The sequence below is a fragment of the Pinus tabuliformis genome, chromosome Q (assembly GCF_031772625.1).
Source record: "Pinus tabuliformis cultivar Carrire ecotype Pingquan chromosome Q, CPIR1, whole genome shotgun sequence".
Lineage (NCBI taxonomy): Eukaryota > Viridiplantae > Streptophyta > Pinopsida > Pinales > Pinaceae > Pinus > Pinus tabuliformis.
This window is the reverse complement of record NC_142296.1, coordinates 624,696,936-624,716,994: the sequence shown is the minus strand read 5'-3', so window position 1 is coordinate 624,716,994 and position 20,059 is coordinate 624,696,936.

The window sequence follows — 20,059 nt, the reverse complement described above, 5'->3', positions numbered from 1 at the left end:
TTCTGAAAAATTATGTTGTTTAAGGTCTTTGGGCCTTAAAGGTTGTAAATATTGTGTTTTTAGCAGCTTTAGTATAGGTGCAGCAGACTCCATGCCCAATGGAACACTAGGAATTTTGGTTAATTTGTTTTTAGCTGGAAAGGCATTGATCTGCAGGTTCTTGAGACCTCACAGGGAGGATCTCATCCCCAGAAGGAGCCAGTGTTAGCTCTGCTTTTGATCTTGATATTTAAAGGTCAAAATGCATGCTTGATCGGGTTTTCTTTGATAAAGCAAGAGTTGCAGTGGCCAGCCCGCCTCTTTCCCCTTTACTCTGCCCTTGTTCTCATAACTCCCCACACCTCCGTTTCCTCTTTCCCCTTAAATCCTCCTTGTTCTCCTTTAAACCCCTTTATCCCTGTTTTTCTCCCAAAACCCCGCATAAACCCTTTTTCCCTGGTTCCCACGCGTTTTTTGTTTCAACACTAGAAAACCCCATGTAAGTCCCTTTATTCGGTTAAAACCTTTATTCGCTTAATTTCAAAGCCCATATGTTATTATTCACATAACCGAGCGCATATAATAAAAACGTCACCACCGGGGCCCTCACCTGTCACGTCACTCAAAGCACATGCGCATTCACTCACCGCCGTCTGATCTTTTCCCGCAGGATCCGACGCTTTACGCAGCCCCCGCTCCTGTAACTTGCACGCCTGTTAGTCAGCAGGGAAAGTGGTTTCCCCCACCGTCCCATCCGCCACATGGCGCTTATTTACTGGATCACTCCTCCATGTACGAAAACTCCCTGTCTCCCGTGAGCGGTGCGGGGAAACCGCTTACCACCCATACGTACGGCTTCCCGCTCGTTAACCTATGCTCAGCTCCGCCGCCCGATAGCCATCGGATTTGCCCGACTGCGATCTGATGACCCTCGTTTGTTCGATCCCGTTGTCTTCCAATATCCTCCGTAGACTGATCTCCGTCACTCGTTTGTTTAATCCAACGGCCCTCGTTCATCTGCTCCCATTTGCTCCCAAAAGCCACTCCAAGTCGATCTCCATCGTCCGTTTATTTCATCCAACGGCCAGTGTTGCCTTACCTTCACGCCCATGTATCTGCCACAGTCTTGGTGCCCCGACCTCTACCATGTTTCCCAAGGAAGAAGGAGGCGAGAATCTGGTATCCCGTGCCATTACTCTTCAACTACCTGCATTCAAATAACAGCACGGCCAGGGAAGGAGAGTACTGCCTCGAGCAGTCGAATTCATTTACCAGTTATGGAATTTTTGTCCCATACGGTACTTCGCCTACTCAAGAAGGACATCAAAGTACCAGTGAATGTCAAATTGATTTATTAAAACACTCAGTTTGCAGAAGAGACCCATATCTGATTGTAAATGTGGTTGGTGGTCAGTTATGACCTCTCCACGCATAGGTTAGCAGAGTTTTTTGTAATCAACCTCCATATATACCCACAAAGAAGATGTAATGAGGGTTGATGAATGTTATTTTGATGTAAGCTTCAACTTCTGGAGACTGTAACTACTGTGATACCTGCAGCGTCTGGTCTTCATTTTCAGCTAATACATGCTTCTTTTGCTGTTAATTTCTCACTTTCCACTTCTTCTTTGTTCCAGGCTATGCCTGTTATGCATTTTTCATGTGCTGTTGATGTTTAGCATTAGAGGGGCTGTCATTCCACCTCTATGTTAGAATCTAGTTAGTATCATTGAATTTGTATGCAGGTTTTTGTTGTTTTAAGGCCAGAGAGCTGTCATCCTGTCTGTGCATTAGGAAATAGATTTACAGGCCTTTTAACTGGTTGTAGCTGGCCATCACAGGGTCCTGTGCATTTGCTGGTATGATCAGTATTCTCCATCATCACATTTTCCTTAAAACTGTGAGTAATTGGTGGTCTAAAGCCTTGTAGTTTGGGGGTGTTCACCCATGTCTGGGATTAAGCATAGTAGAAGTGGTTATCTGGCTTGAATATGCATCATTTCTTGCATTCATCCATCATTTTCCAACATTTTTTTTGAGTTTGTAATGTTCCCGAGCATCTCTAAGATATAACCTAAGAGAGTTTCTTGGGGTGATAACAAATCCTAACCTAGGATCAACTCAAAAAAAGAGGTTTCAATGGACCCTCATATTGTATCCTCTGTGGTTGCCACACTGAGGACCTAGAACACCTTCTAAATATGTGCCAGTTTTCCACTCAAAAATGGAATCAAGTGGAAGTTCTCTTTGGCAGAATGGATCAAGATCCCCAAAGAATTAGAGAATCAATTGTTCTTTGGTGACACGCCCTATTCTCCAGGCCACTCCTCAATCAGTCCTCAGACTTAGTTCTAAGCTTTACTCTTTGGGCCATCTGGAAAGAGTGAAACCACAGGATCTTCAAGAACAGAGGACAAACTCAGGAGTTAGTGTAGGAAGGGATAGTTCAAAACATTCGTGAAACCATCCTGGTAGAGAAATGGCTACTAGATGACTGCCAAGTTACTCCCCATGAGGCTAGAATTCTTAACTACCTAAAACTGGCACCGACAATGATTGTCCCAGAATCCTGGAAACCGATTCCAAGAAGAGTGGATTCAGCTCAAATCTTCATCACCCCACTGGAGGGATTCAAAAAATTAAGTTTTGAGAGAGCCTCGTAAGGAAACCTGGGTCCTGTGTGATTCGAGGGGCTCTTTCGGGACTATATAGTGAAGACTAGATTCATATATGCAGACTACTATGGTCATGCAAGTAATAATGAAGCAGAATTTGCTATTGCCTGTCAAGGCCGATCCTAGTCATCAATCTGGGATACAAAAAGCTAGTTGTGGAAGGAGACTCCCAACTTGTAATCAATATTCTTAAGAAGCTAAGTCAGCGAACTAATTGGGATAAGCTTAGCCACAATTACAGAACTGCCAAGTTGGTGTAGGAGCTGGGGGATATTATTTAGAACTTTGACGGTGTCATCACAACACATGTGAGGTGGGAAGGAAATCGAGCTGTTGAATTTTTGGAAAAATGGGGCTGCTCACACCAAACCAAACCTCTGGAGTTGACATGCCCCCCTCAACTTAGGGAAGTTCATTTGGAACCAGTGCATGAAATTCTCAAACAAGACAAGACCAATAGTTCATGGAGCCCCCTGGCTCCTGAATAGATTCCCTGATCGGGGTGTGTACTGGATCCTCGGTGCAACACCTCAATTAAATGATGGGTACCTCGAAGGACAAACCCACCACCTTACAAATGTGTGGCAAGGATGGCATGGTCGCCTCATGTAGGAGGGGAGGTAAAACAACACAGGTGGTAGTAGGGGGAGCCATTCAATGCGTAGGCATCTAGTTGATTGCATGCAGTAATTTGGAGGCGAGTCGCTGGTCTTGGCTCAAAGGAAGTTGGAGGATGGTGTTAGCTACTGTGGAGAAAGAGTGTCACCGGTGTGCCTTCATCCTTCCTTAGTGCTAGATATTTGGTATGTAGTATGTTTCCTTTCCTTTTTCTCCATGAAGAGAGTCTTTTGGATTAAAGAATTGGGTCGGCTTGGTTTGAAGTCATGAGGATTAGAGGGTCTACATCTTGTCTTGATAATGCATGCGTCGATTCGGTGGCTAAATTATGGTAATTGGACTGGACATGATTCTGTGTTTGTTATGTTTGGCATCTGGCTGTCTGAAATGGGATTAATTGTACTCTGTTACCATTCTTTTTTCTCCATGAAGAGAGTCTCCTGGATAAAAGAAGTGGGTTAGCCAGGTTTGAAGTTGTGGGATTAGAGGGCTTGTGTCTTATCTTGATAATTCACGTGTCGGTTCGAGGGTTAAATTATGGTAAATGGACTGGGCGTGCTCTTGTGTCTGTTATGTTTGGCCACCTTGCGATAATAGAAGCCATGGCTCCATATATATACAGGGTTGACTTCACTGGGCTTTGGGGTAGTATAGTGAAGTCTCGAGTCTATGGCTACTGGAATTTTGAGTCAAGTTAGGATAGGTGGGTGCTGGGTAAACTGGTGTTGGGGGCTATGCTGCTACTGAGACTCCCTGGCTGCCTAGTGGGAGAAAACCCTTGGGCCATTTCCTTGTGAGTTGGTCTATGTTGAGTCTGCCCCTTGAAGATGAAGATAATAGTGGACTCTAGGACCTTAGGATTTTCATCGAAAGGTTGGTGTCTGATTACAGGTCTCGGTGTAAGGGGATGGAACCCCTACCTATTTTGGGGAACATTGTTAAAATTTGTTGTGAAGAAAGGAAGGTCAGAAAGGCCCATGTTCTAGTTTTACAGGTGTCTGTTGGTCTCTGGACATGTGATCAGGTTAGTAATAGGAACCATAAGCTGGGCTGCTACGGGTTTATACCACCTGCGAGTACTTAGCGACAAATTTCTTCAGGCTACAAGACGACAACCATGGTTCATGCAGTTGCTTGAGCCCAAAACCATACCCCGTAGGGTCGTGGAAGGAAGAACAAAGGCAAACAGGAAGAGGGCCAATGTAGTGCACCTAGAGGCAAACTGAGAGGTAGAAATCCTACTGTGAGTATCATCAATGGCACTGTGGAAGCCTACCATGAAGGAAAAATTGAGGAAATTCAGAAATTGATTGAGGAATGGGAGGCGGATCTGAACCACCAGGCAGGTTCAATGGAAATTGATGCTGAGGATTGGCGGATCTTGGTGCCCGATCCTAGGCATACATGTGGTTGAGTAATCCAGTTTAAATACATTCTAATTCTTTAATGGTCTATGAAAGGGATTCTGAGCAAGGCCCTGGAACAAATAACTTTGAACGTGGCCACTGCAGTGCTAGCTTTCATGAACTACAGACAAGACTTCCAACAACTCCAGTTCCAAATGCAGAAGTAGGATGGGCGCCTTCGGTGCATAGAAAACCACCTACCTTGCATCCTCTCTCTGAAAAAATTCTCGGGGTCTAATGCAAAAGACTTAGAACCAGTGGAATTTGCTTCATCTGAGGAAATAGATTAGTTATTATGATGTCTCTTTTTATAGTTTTTTGATGCAGATAGCTTTTACTTTCAATGTATAAACAGTTATGCCAATAGGCAAGTAGATGGAAGGATAAGAATAGACATAAAGTCATATATTGCGCGGGTAGAAAGACTTAAGACATCATTTTTGGATGTCATGCCATGTCGTTAGGTGGCCAACAAACTTGGTTTCCCATAGGGCAAGGTGAGGCCACCTAACTATCTCTAAAATTGGTTGTAACTTGCTATTAAATTAATAGAAAATGGACGTACTACAAATCTTAACAAAAAAAAAAGAATTAATATATAACTGAAATATATATAGATTTAGAAATATATATTTATTTACCCATAGGGTTTTGGATTAAAAATTAAAGGGTGTAATGTTAAGGAACTCCATGCAAAAAGCTCACTAGCTCAAATCCACTATAGGTGTTTACCTCACACAAAAAAAGGTTTAAAAATCCCATGTGTGCATAGAATAGACAATGATAGGGAGTTATGTTAAGGCGCTCCATGGTGAAAAAATAAATGGTTCAAAACTCCATGGGAAAAAACGTAGCCATGGTAAGGGTTGGCGTGACCTAGGTCGGGTATGATCCTTAGGTGATTTTGATAGATTAGATTCCCTTGGGTCACCACTACTCAAGCCACATATTAGGCTCAGGTCTTACATAACCTAACAAACAAAAAAATCAAATTTATTATAATTAAATTGAAAAAAAAGAGGGCATAACTACCTTTGAAATAAATCTCAACACATTATCCCTAACTACCACTAAAAATATTAGTTGGATATCCTATGGAGATTAAATCCCTATTATCCACCTAATAATTATTGATGATTAAATTAAAATTATAAAAACCCTTTTCCAAGATAAACATGTGTCTAGGCATAATAATAATAATAATAATAATAATAATAATAATAATAAACTAATTCTAAGGTCATAGTTAAGCCGAACACCAATTAGGTGTATGAGAATCCCTTTTTCAAGGAAACACCTAATAGGTGTATGAGAACCCCTTTTTTAGAGAAACACCAAATAGGTGTATGGGAACCCCTTTTTTTAGGGACAAGTGACCCCCTCCCTGCAATATTTGACTACTAAACTCCACCCCTACCAACCGCCTAATAATTATTGATAATTAAATAAAAATTATAGAAGTCGTATTCCAAAATAAACATACTTATCTATGTTGTAATAATAATAATAATAACAACAACAAAAACAATCTATTTTTAAGGTCATGGTCCCTTGTTTATTGGATTTGAATGACAACTAATATCTACTCTACCTACCTCCAAATTTAAACAGGTGATAATAACATGTTGTCATCATAATAAATACAAATTACTTCAATTGAAAAAATCTATTTTAAATTTCATCATTTAACTCATTTTCTCATGACTTGAGAGAGACTTGCATGCTTTTAGATGCACCGGAAACCCTCAAGGCATGTAACACCAACGATTTTTCATTCCAAAACTTTGTTGATAATTTTTTCATTGATTGAGCAGAGAGGCTCATTCTATAGCCCAGTATGAGGGATGTGTGAGTTTGTCAAATTATGTTCTAAATAGAAATATAATGCTGGATCTAATTAAAAAATGAATTTAGTTTAAAATAATTAGAAGTAAAAAAATGTGTGAATAATATGTTTAAATCTTATACTTTTCACAAAAATTTCAACAAGAGATTTAAATAAACTAGAAGATCTATGTTAACTAATTTATGTTGATCTCAACTTCATATATATCTATATATAGAAAAAAAATAAGTTTTTATGGTTAATTTTTTTATTTGGTCCTATATATATACTCTATTTAGCATTCAAAAATACAATTTAAATAATGAAAAATAACACACTATATTTTTCACTCTAATAAAGTTTGCACGAGAAGAAATTTGATCCCTCTCAGCTCATGTTATGTCCGTACCTAAGATGGATCTATGCTGATGTTAAGGCTTTCAAGGCCAAGAAGGCATAAGGAAAAAAATTGAAGAAGGAGGTAAAGCTTGTGCATAAGAAAACTTTATGTGGAAAGGAAGTTTGTGCGGAAGAAAACCTTTTGTGGAAGCAAATCTTGTGTGGAGGTCAACGTATCTTCCATTGATCCACACAAAGTGGGGCCAAACAATCTAGACAACAATGATTATGTAGAGTGCAAGGTGGCACCCTATAATCAATCCATTATAGCACGGCACAACAAAATCAAGGGCCTTGAGATTGATGTTACGACCATTCTTGGTAATGTTTTTATGTATTAAAAAAACGTTGGTACTTCTACCAATGATAGATAAAAATCATGTAATAGTGATAATCACAACACTTGTGGGTCCAATATCAAGTCTTGGGAAATTGGAACATTGGATGTTAAAATGGAGAGGTAATGGATTGTCTTGTGGGGTGAAGTTCCAAAGTAATGGGGCTGTTAGATGTTAGTTGTAGCGTATCATAAAATACTGGTTACCAGTCTCTGTACAATGTTCAACTAGTAGAGTTCCAGTTGCTCCAAGTTCCATGGAAAAGTAGTGTTTATCAAAAGTTATTAGTGTATTGGTTTTATGGTAATAAAACTTTGAAATAGCTATCTAGAAAGATCATGACTCTAACAATTTATGATTCCATTAGGGATTTGGTTTCAAGAAATGTTTGTGTATCATTAAAGGAAAATAAAGTGCTTAAGTAGGAAAATGGGGCAAAGATAGAATGATATGGACCATGGAAAAGTTATAAATAGAAATAGGTTCATAAAGGATAGCATGGTGATCAGAGTATATACACCATCAGAGAGTGTGAGTGAGGGAAGCACACATGTAAGAATGATATGTGCATTTAGAGAGAAAAAAAGTGAAGTGAATGTACAATTTGTGCAAAGCTACATGAGATATGTAGAGATATGTGTTGAGCCTCAAAATTACTCTTTCCCTATCAACTCTTCTCATTCATTTTCTTTGTTTTTCCATGAGAAAGATGCATTCTCATCACTAATGACCGGTATATACTGTCTTGAGGAGGACATTTAGTATTTACATGTTATGCTTTTATGTTTTTTCTGTTTGAATAATTTTTTTATATTAGCTAAGGAACGAAGCCTATTCTGCAGCTAATCGGTTGTTCCACAGCTACCTTCATGCTCTAACAGGTTCCAGGTGTTAGAAGGTGAAACTAGCTACATGGGCAGCTTGGAAATCATCGTGACATGGACCCTGTCCTATTCATTTAGCCCAGGTTGACAAAGAAGATGGCATAAGACTACGGTCAATGGATAAGTCAAACGCAAAGAGACCGAAGGTAACAAGACTCTGTTTCGTGGTTAATTAACACATTTCACAGTGATGGAAAGCATTAACCGGAACAACTACTTGTACCTACAGACTCCAACAGCCACCATGTCTTGGATTTATGTCTCCAACAGCTGAGGAAGAAATTCCGCATATCTGTCTTCTATGTGTTTGACTGTAGCATGTTTTTCTCCACAAACAGTTATATGTTTTTTCTTATAAATACTTGTGTAAAGGACCGAAGAAGTGAGTAGTGATAGTAATAGTTTTATTGTGAAATCAAAGTTCTAGACTTTGTAATTTCTGGGCATTTTATGTCCTTTTTTTTTAATATGAAGACCGCACGTTTTATGAAAATATAAAGGAGTTGTCTTGGAGTTGATTGAGCAAGTGTAGCCTAATCAGTTGCAGAGGGCCCCTGCACTGAAGAAGGTTTCATTTCATTTTATTTTTCTTCTTCTTGTTAACTGTAAATTCATCATTTTCTTCCACAGTGTTTATAATCATTTTCTTACTAACAATGTCTATAATGAAATTCCCATAATTTTCTTATTAACAATGTTCATAATTTAAAGTAGCTTCCATTTGATTGATCTCTTTTTAGCTTTTATCAGTAGCTTAGAAGATAGAACTCAATAGTTACTTCATTCACTATTTTGCTAGTTTAAAGTCTCAATTAGACTGATCAGTTCCATTTACTGTCTTTGCCATTTTATTTTTAGTTTATTGACTCATGGTGTTAATGAATGTTTATGAAAAACCCTTCAAGTTGATAATTCATCCTTAACTAAGTGGTTGAACATTTCATTTATGCAATGAGTTATTGCTGCATCTCTGTATTTGTTTTCTCTTAGATTAATGAAGTACAAAATTCCTCAAATGTCATCCCAAGGAGACTTTCCCCCAAAATTGAGAGGTAGAGTAACTAAATATTTCATTTAGTTTTATTTCTGTAATTAGTTAGACATTAGTTGCAAATTTCACTTTCAATTTTAATTCATGATTTGTAAATAATGGTAAAACAAGAATAGAAACTTTGTTTTCATTTCTTGCTTAGCTCTGCTTCCAAGTCTTTCTTAGCTTTGTTTTCGTTTCTTTCTTAAGCTCTGTTCTTATTTTTAGATTTTGAGCAGTCTTTATGAAAGTTAGATTTAGTTCTGATAATTACATTGTAAATCATTAGAAGTTAAAAGACCAAAAACCCCCCAAAACAACATAAAAAACAAAAACAACAAAGTAAGAAGGGTTATCTAGCATAAACAGTGCACTACACTTCATCAATTTACGATACCCGGATTGATAATTTCTGTAGAGCAATTTAGGACACTAAATTGACCAAACAATATGATCACATGAGAGACAAAAAGAAAGCATAAGGATAAGATCGTGGCAAGTTTGAGTTAACATGCGTGAATAACGTGTGTGAAGCTGAGAAGTGTGAGATCAGAGCCAGTAAGGAGTGTGTAGGACATAGTGTTATGTTGTGCAGTGTGACAGAAGACCGTTATTGAATTACAAAGAAGATATTGCTACTGTGAAAGAATAGATAGGAAGGAGATCAAAATTAAAGAGTTTGTCAGAATTAAAGAGGGTGCCTCTGGATCCAGTATGCAAATGTGATGAATAGAGATCTAGAGGATAAAATAAATTGGATTAGTAGATTTGTAGGGGATTGGTGTCTTTAGCAAGTTGGTAATTGAAAATATGAGGTGATTGGTGTCTCCAAGAAAGTTGGTACATGCAAATCAAAAGGTTTTGTGCCTCTAACAAATTGTTTCTTACAAAGCTAAGTGAATTGGTGTCTCCTGTAGGTTGGCACCTGCAAATATTTTAATACTAGGTTGGTGTCTACTTTAATCATACAAAGAAAAGAAGTTTTGTGGTTTTCTCCATGATGGGTTTCCACGTATATCTTGTGTTCAATACTTTGATGTGATTCATATATTGTTTTGTGATTAAATATTTTAAAGAATTTTTAAATTGTAATATACTAAGTCACCCCACCTCTTAGTATAATTGATAAGTCCATCAATTCGTATTAGAGTAGGTTCCTTCAAGAAAAAACTAACCATTGGAAGCTAAATCTTAAGGGAATCAATGGTTAGTCAAGAAATATATATCTCAAGGAGAGTTTCACTCATTGATGGGACAAGTTATAGCTTCTAGAAAGTACAAATGGGTGCTTAGTTAATGTCCTTTGGTGTTGATGTTTGGGTATTTGTTCAAGATGGGTACAAAAATCCAGATACTCCTTTAGAAGATCCATATGGAAGAAGGGCATTTGCAAACAATGTAAAGGAAATGAACACAATTTTATGTGGTCTTGCTAAATCAGTGTTCATGAAAGTTAAGCACTACAAATCCACCAAAGAGATTTGGGATAAACTACAGAGAACCCATTGATGGAGATGAGAAGGTAAAAAAGGCCAAACTTCAAACTCACAAAATGAGGTTTGAAAGCCTAAAAATGAATGAAGATGAAAATATTGTAGCATTTTTCCATAGTTGATGAAGTGGTAAATACCATTAAGGGTTTAAATGGAAAGGTTGATGAAGCAAGTTTTGTTCAAAATATATTAAGATCTCTTCCTATTAGATTCAATTCCAAGATCTTGGTCATTGAGGAGATGAAGGAACTAGGTAATTTAAATGTAAAACACCCTCCCACCCCCTAGAGTTATTTTTGGGCTATGGAAGGTGTTGCTTTATAATTAGCCTGACCCTCAAAGGCTGTCATGAAGATGGGGTTACAAAAAATCCTCTTTCTCCAACTTTATCAAAACCCAAAATAAATACCACCATTGTTTTCAACTCATCGAGAGCTTTCTAACGATATATATTTTATCTCAATCTAACTCCCAAATTGAAAGATATGCCCTTTCAAAGTTAACAAATTAACTCTTACCACATTAGTGGGATTTTTCCATGTGGCACTCATGTGTCTCTGCCACATTACTTGCAATACCTACTTGGCATCCATGTGACATAATCACATATCCATGGCACTTGCCACTTCATTTTAGATTTTGAACCCACGGGGCCTTGTCCTTCTTGAAAATCAATGTTTCCTATTACAAAGATCTTGTCATGTAATAAAGTGTATTGACCTTGAAGTGTTGCCACATCATCCTACGCCTATAGCACAACGATACCACTACGCCCAATGCCACAGTGAAACAAGACTATTATTTGGGATTGGTGTGGCACGATGGAAACTTTCATGCCAATAATCAATGATTTATCCATCCCGCACCCTATGTTAGTCCATGCCAACATCCCAAAGTAACCATAACAAGGCTAGTGCTATATGGGAGGAACTATGAGAATTTCCTGTCTCCCAATGAACAATTTGGCATCCACCTCCTATTACATTGTGTTGGACATTGGGTTGAATTCTGCTCGTGTGTTTAGTGACATGGACTAACCGCCTCTCATGGATCGTAACTCTAGTGACTGTAGCAAAGAATAAATCCCGTGGGTTTTGGTCTAATGAAAATCATGATTCCAACACATGGTATCAATGTGATAGGTCTTGAGTTCAAAACTCACCCACCTCAGACTGGGGGGTGGTTGTTGGACATTGTGTTCAACACTCCCTGTGTGTTTCACGACATGGACTAACTACCTCTCATGGATCCTAATTCTGGTGAATGTAACATAGAATAAATCCTACGGGTTTTGGTCTAATGACAATAATGATTCCAAAACGCTAACAATATGGTGACATCACCTTGCCAAGTGACATCCTCTGTGGTGCCACGTGTCAACCAAAACCAACACTTTGGCCATCCAAAAGGGTCGCTCTTGCATGTCACATGTTATGCCATGAAGGAACCACATCAACATAAATACATGGATTCCACATAACCTTATTAGGCTCTCATGGTATCTACTAGCTAAGGTTGGGTTGTGGGTCCCACCAAGCTAATTTCTTCATGTTTTATGACTCTTTCCCATTAAATCTACTTTAAAGGGAAAATATAAGTGCACTACAATTTACACTTTGGCACCCCTCCTTGACCCTAGGATACAATCTTCGTTTCAAGGAAATCCAACCCTAGCCCACATATACAATCACTAGCTTTTCCACCTCCTCATAGACATATTAGAGCATCACACCTTATTCTTCCTAGTGGGCGCCACTTCGGATGAGTCCCATTCTTCTCCAAATTTGGATCCACCTCTTCCTTTAGAGTGCACACTCAAATCTGGGCTGAATGTTTGAATCTATGGATTCAAATTCCAATTGAATAATCATCCATCTTTGGTCACTCATATGGGCCCTACACAAATTAACCAAATTTGGGCCCCACCCCGAATATGCCTCAATGTAACCCTTTCATGAATGTATCTGAGTCCATCTAAAATCTAGTTCCATAATGGTGTTGCACTATGACCATGTTCTCTCGGATGTTGGGATTCTTGGACATGTTTGGATCACCTAAACCTACCCGGATACCTCCATATACAACGAAAATTTCTACCTTATTCAAACTTAGAGAATTTTAAGTTTTTCTCAAGTGCTTCAAGGTACTACCCAAGGTTCTACTAGGTTCTTAGATTTGCCTAGAACATCCACTTTGAAAGGGATGCACCCTTGTATCAAGTACAACCAATTCCAAGTGCTAACCATAGATAGAATACATCAATGGAGGTTCAAATATACCTATTAACAAACATTACGATGAGTCAATCAGTGGATAACAACACTCTATAACAACACAAGATCCTTCTATAGAAAGGATATGAACCATCACTCTCAAATCTCCTGATATATCATGCATTATTTCGTTATTAGTCCATAAGTAAAGAAAACAAACAACCAATCATGTGCAACGAAAATCCGTGTTAATTACTAGCATGCCCTATACAACACTTTAACAACAAAAATAAATTAGTTCTTAAAACATAGAGTTTCCTTGTCAGCGTAGCTTCAAACTATGGAATTTCACACACCATAGTAGCTTCACTGGGTTCATTAGATAGTCATACATAATCATGTAAAATATTTTCAAATCAAGAAACATATTAGGTATGATAAGGATTTTCAATTCCATCACATTATGAGAATATTCATACAAAGCATCTCATTACAAATATACATGAATACATACTCCTTCATTGACAATGGCGCATAATAGGTTAGATGAAGAATATTGAATAACCATTCATATTCATGCAAATAACTCTATAAATCATGAGAATATCAACAATCACATAGATCCATAAGTTAAACCATCACCATGTATGTTTGAAAAGAAATGCATGCACCACGACCATACATAGATCTCTACAAATTCCCAAGATATAGTTATTTCATGCAGTCAACACATAAAGCCACATTCCTAATGAGGCATCCCACCATTATGGTTATGGTAGTGGGTTTCCCAAACTTATAAATATATAAATATGGTTGAAACTCATGAAATAATATATCAATCTTGACATATTAGACACCCTGCACATAATTAAGAAAGATGCAACCAAAAATCTCAAACAACCCATAATCATAATAGATACATAAGTTAAATATTCAATCATGATCAAATAATGAATCATGCATGCTTATATAAATGACACAATATTAATCATTGGTCATGAATACAATAAGGCATATTTCAATATATAGGCTAGCATGAATAATCTAAGAATACTTATCTTAATTTTTCTGAAATGGTTGGAAATTGAAGGAAGGATTTCCACTCTCCTCCCAACCATAGGCTAACTACACTACAACTTTTCTTACAATTGGCCACCTCAAAGTTGAATCGAGGGTCTGAGGATTTTTCTTGCACAAGGGAGCTTTACACTAGTGGTTCCTTTAATCATTGAACTTCATATAGCCCACATAGGCTAAGAAAAACATGATCTCAAGACAGTCAAAGGGATTAGTGCCTATAGTCACAGTGTGCAAGCCCAAGGTCACAATGCACCAACTCCAAGTTATAAACTTGATAATTCAACTCCAATTCTTCCCCAATCAGCTATACCATGCCACATCACTACGTTGTTGACCAACATCAATATTGATCACCTTCTGGTAGAGAATAGAACCAATGTGAGCCAAAAAGCTAAGAATTAGACCATATTCACAAAAACTCCCCCAAAACCTCTCTCTTCTTATGTGAAGTGAGAGATATCTCCCTTTCCTTTTCCTTAGAGTCCTCTCATATTCTCTTGCAAGTGTGTCCCTTCCTTTTCTTCACGTCCCAACATTATACATCCATGTTTTCCTCTATCTAATCCCATCTTTTCTAAATTTCAAGTGGTGATTCCTCCCACTTTGGGTGCGTATGGATCTATTCATAGCACATAATAGGTACCTAACAAACAAGAAATTGGTATAACCCACGGACACACCACCAATAACTACATCTTTTACTTCAGTTGGTAGGGGTCATGAATTTAAGAAAACTAAATAGGCAATGAGCTTCCGTTAAACCACAGATTCGTAAGGCTATCCAACCTTTAATTGTGTTAATTAAATAAAGATAAAAATATTAATAATAATAATCATATGTTTAATCAGAGATCCATCCATTGATGGTCCTTCCACATTAGTATCTTCACGAAATATAGCACATACATATGCCATATGGTATTAAGGTTAGGAAAACTTTCTTTGCATTCTATTTTAATAGTTTTCACACCATTTTTTTCTTTGTTCATGTGAAGCGAGCTAGGTCCACCAAGCTATTTTTTCACTTTATTCTACCTTCCACTATCATTCTTCTAATGCAATGGGTTTAATCATGGTCTTGCATTTTTGGTTGGGTTTTATTTATCTCTTTTCCATAAGATCATTTTCTTTCTTTTCTCACACCTATCGACCAACCAAGACGAAATCACAAAAAAAATTGGAAAGAAGAAAGAATGAAAAATGGAGAAATACTAAAATAGCGACGCATGACAACAACACAAAGCAACATGGCCATTCTCAAAGTCACCAAACAAAAGCAACAATAAAATTTGTAGTCAACAATAACAAAAAAAAATGCAAAATATTCCATTTAAACATCATCCGTTACTCCACAACAAAATCAATCCTTTGAGTTCTTGAGTTTAGAGTGACCTTTACCAACATATGAACAAAATTTTAATCAGATTCCTTCTTGAGGTTTATAGTAACCTTAAAATTTTAGTATCCCTCTAACTATCTCAACAGGGAAATTTTCAATATCTCTGAGAGCTTGGGGGGACACTTCGTCATCTTTCTTTGTATCACAAGTTATTAGTTCATATGCCTATAATTCACATGAATTATTCTTACATTTTCACTGTATGTCGGGACAATCTCTTCTCAGGTGTTCCTCTCCATAATTCCAAAATGAAATTGCCTTTATTTTCTCTCTAGCCTTAGGAGGTTTCTTTTTGGCCTTGTCAACATGACATTCTTCTATATCTTGAGAATTTGATGCATGTTGCAACAACCCTTTCATGTATGATATGTGTTGTAGCAGTATCTTGTTCAACCTTTGCTACTCTTCTTGCTTTCTAATGAGCCTCTTTAAACATCCTAATGAGTTCTATTCATTCAAGGGTATTTTTCCTTTATTACTCATGGTGGAATTCATCCTTGCTGTGTTGTGCCATAATGTTGTCCATCCCCTCATCTTTTGTTGACATTGTGTCAACTTATGTGTTGTCACACAAACATAACTATTAGTTACACCAAGCATAAATAGATTGGCTGGTTACCTTGTCATGGCAATGCTAAGCATGTCAGTCACATATATCAATAACTAAAATGGACATATCAACATGTCTATAGCCATATCATTACTAGTATTGAAATCAAAATTTTACCAAAATTAATAGGCATGTCATCTGCAAGTTTAAATTTCAACATATAAATACATATATATAATAAAAACCTTATTAGAAAATTTTAATCATATATTAACTACTCTTTAGGTGAGTGTTGAACCATTCTTTGAGCTCCCATTCTGTCTATTCTTGAGTCCATTTGATCCAAGTGTTGAACTATGCTCTGATACCACTTTGTAACGCACCCTCCCACCCCCTTGGGTTTCTCTCAGGATATCGAAGGTGTTACTTTATAATTAATCCAACCCTAAAAGTCCATGGTGAATATGGGGTTGCAAAAAATCCTTTTTTTCCAACTTTATTTAAACCCAAATTAAATGCCACCATCACGTTCAACTTGTTAAAATTGGAAACTAGGTCCAAATTCGACTTTGGAAAGTGCATTTGATGGAGATGATGATCACATTGAATCCATATTTTTATAGAGGACCAAAATCAACCTAAATATTAGCAAATTTGGACAAGGGAAAGTGTAGTTTTGAATTATAACCCCACATGTGCATATTTCATCACGTCGACCTTAAAGAAAATTGGACACCCTTGGAAGGCTATAAATAAAAGTGACCTCCACCTCATTTGGACATCATCATGAGACATTATTCTATTCTATTTCTTGTTTCTGGCTTGCACAGGTCTGAGGTAGATCCGTAGAGGAATGGGTTCACACGAAGGTGAAATTGTAGGGCCTGAAGCTCACATTTATGTTTTGTAGAAATTTCATGTAGATTCACAAGTTCATGCAATTTACTAAACCATAAGACAAGAATCTAATTCTACTTTTAACCAGCAGAAGCCAACAGATCAATGAAGAAAATATGAACAAGAAGAAGACAAATCAAGGAAACATAACACAATAAGTTTTCCTGGGGAAACCCACAACTCAAAACCTCGCCTATATATATTGCATTAAATAAAAAATATGAGTGAATATACAAATCTTGTTCTCACTAGAACAATTCCACACAAGTATATCAAACTCTACACCTCACAAGCCCACTATTAGCCAACGCTTAGCAAATTTCCACTCCCTGCCAAGCCCCTATTCTCTTTCATAATTCATAGGATGAATAACCCTTATTTAAAGGGAATTCATGCTTCCAAAACTGTGCAATCCGAACATAGGTGCTTCTTTGATTGCATGCATGATATTTACAACTTAGTAAATCATACCACTGATAGTACACTGTCCCTGCACTCTAGTCTCAACTAGGTCTTTCTCTGAACTGACATGCATGAGTTTCTCATGAGGGAATCTTTAGTTAACTCGAGTAACACTTCTGGATGCATTAGTGCACCAAGTGACTGTTAGTCATCTATTAGTTCCATAAACAGTTAAAACTAATTTAACTGACCATAACTCAGTAAACTGAGTTAATCTAATTACAAATCAAATAAACTCATCCCAGGCCCCTAAAATTTAGGGAGAACATATACATGACTACAAAAAGACTTCCAACTCGAAATTCATAAGCTAATTAAGTTAATTAAACTTAATTAACTATTTATAAGTTTCTATGAGAATAGAATTCAATTTTAATTCTCAGTTTAATTTGAGGAAAATTAAACTGGAATTTCTTGTAGCCATTTCTCAACACTCCCTCTCAACAAGAAATGGATTATCTACTACCCTGATCCTATCTCTGTGTAACTCATATTTACATCGTGAAAATGCCTTTTTCAAAATGTTAGCATCTTGCTACTCCGTGGGAATGTACTCTAACAACATGATCTAGCTCAATACACAATCTCTGAGATGATGATATCAGATATCAATGTGCTTTGACCTATCATGAAAAACTGGATTTTCAGAGAGTTTGATACAACTCTGATTATCGTAGTAAATCACTATCAGATCCATCTATTAACCAAACAAATCAACTAGGATCTTCCTCATCTAGATGGTGTCACATGCTGTCTGACTTGCAACCATATACTCTACCTTTTCCGAACTGAGTGCAACCGATCTCTATTTCTTGTTGTACTAGGAAACTGCCACTGACCCAATACTAAAAATCCCTCCTGATGTAATTTTCCAGTCGGATGGAATCCCTACCCAGTCTGCATCGATGAAGCATTGAAGCTTAACTCCCTCTATCCATCTATACCACAATCCATACTGAGAAGTGCCCCTGAGGTATCTCAATACATGCTTTGTCACCTTCCAATGCAGCTTGGTAGGCCTAACCATCGCTTAACTAAGCTAGTTAATTGCATAGTATAATCCGGTTGTGTGTTCACCAAGTACATGAGCGAACCCACAAGCTACCTGTAAACAGTAGCTTCCACTACCTCTCCCAAAGTAGCATCCTCCTTCCTCCAGTTACCAGCTAGAGGAGTCTCCATAAGCTTGTAGCTCTCCATGTGGAACCTCCTAAGTATATTGTTGGTATACTTGTCCCGAGACACAAACAACTCCCCATCACCCTGCCATAATTCCATGCCCAGAAAGTAATGCATGAGCCGCAAGTCCTTTATCTCAAACTCTCTTGCAAGATTTGATCAGCTGATCATCACCTGTCAGTATGAGATCATCAACATAAAGTACAATGATCAACAATTTACCTTCCACCACTATGTGGTGAAGGTTCGCATCCACTTCACTCTTTGTGAATCCCAACACAGTGAAGTAGCTATCTATCCTAGTGTACCAAGGACGATGTGCCTGCTTCAACACATACAACGCTCTCTTGAGCCGGCACACATGCGACTCACGGTCAAAGGTTTCAAAACCTTTAGGCTGATCTATGTACACCTCTTCCTCAATCGTGCCATTAAGGAAGGCTATGTTTACATCCATCTGATGTATCTTCCACCCCATCAGTGTTGATAGTGCCAATATAGATCTGATCGATGAGTATCTTGCAACAAGAGAAAATATGTCATCATAGTCAATCCCCTCTACCTTTGCAAAGACATGGGCCACAAATCTAGCCTTATGCTTCTCAACAATACCATCCGCAGCTTGTTTTACCTTGTAAATCCAACGAGAGATCACCACAGACTTATCCTCCAGTCTTGAGACCACATCCCAAACACTGTTACGAACTATGGATTCATACTCCACCATGGCATCAACCCAAACCTTATTCTGCAATGCTTCCTCAAAGGAAGATGACTCTGTCACAACACATATGCTCGTAAGATCCATGTATCCATTGTACCTATTAGGTGACCTCCTATTTCTGTGCTATGATGTGGGTGCTCCCACATTCTCTCTAGCATCCGAAAACAATATATCTGCCTCTCTGGTGGACTTTCTCCCATCTCTGGAAGACACTACCTGAGTGGATGTCTCCACTCTTGGATCCTCTGCATGTAGCTATTCCACAAAAATCTAAGGCTCCTCAACCTTAGGAGCTAAAATCTCCTCAACCACATGTAACTGAAGCTCCCTCTTAAGGGAAACATGGATGGCCTTCTCCTCATCGAATCTGACATCCTAGTGAACAACTATCATCTTGCTAATCGACAAGTACACCTGATAGTTGTGAGGTGTATTAGTGTACCCCATAAATATCCCCAACTCTGCTGTCGGCTCAAGCTTCTTCCATGCATCTTTGGTCACATGGAAATATACCGATGACACAAAAATCCTGAAGTGACCTACATTTGGTCTCTTACCAGAATAAGGCTCCTTTGATGTCTTCATCCCAAGTATCCTGTTAATTTTAGGTATGTTCTATGCTAGAGCAATTTATTTAATTCCTTTTCCATATTAGAAATCACATCAGCATAAAGTAAATTGCTGCTAGAACATAAATATAAATCGCAGAAGACATGCCAAGACAAGAGGACACAAGATGTGGCGCTAGCCAGGGACAAACCCCACAATGAGGGGAAACCCTTGATCAATTCTTCTTTTATGTTCTTCAAAGTTCAGCAGAGAAAGAGAGAGAGAGAGATAATATATTTACAACAGAAGTCAACACTTTGACTTATCTAGATCTAGCATAGATCATTTCATATAACGAT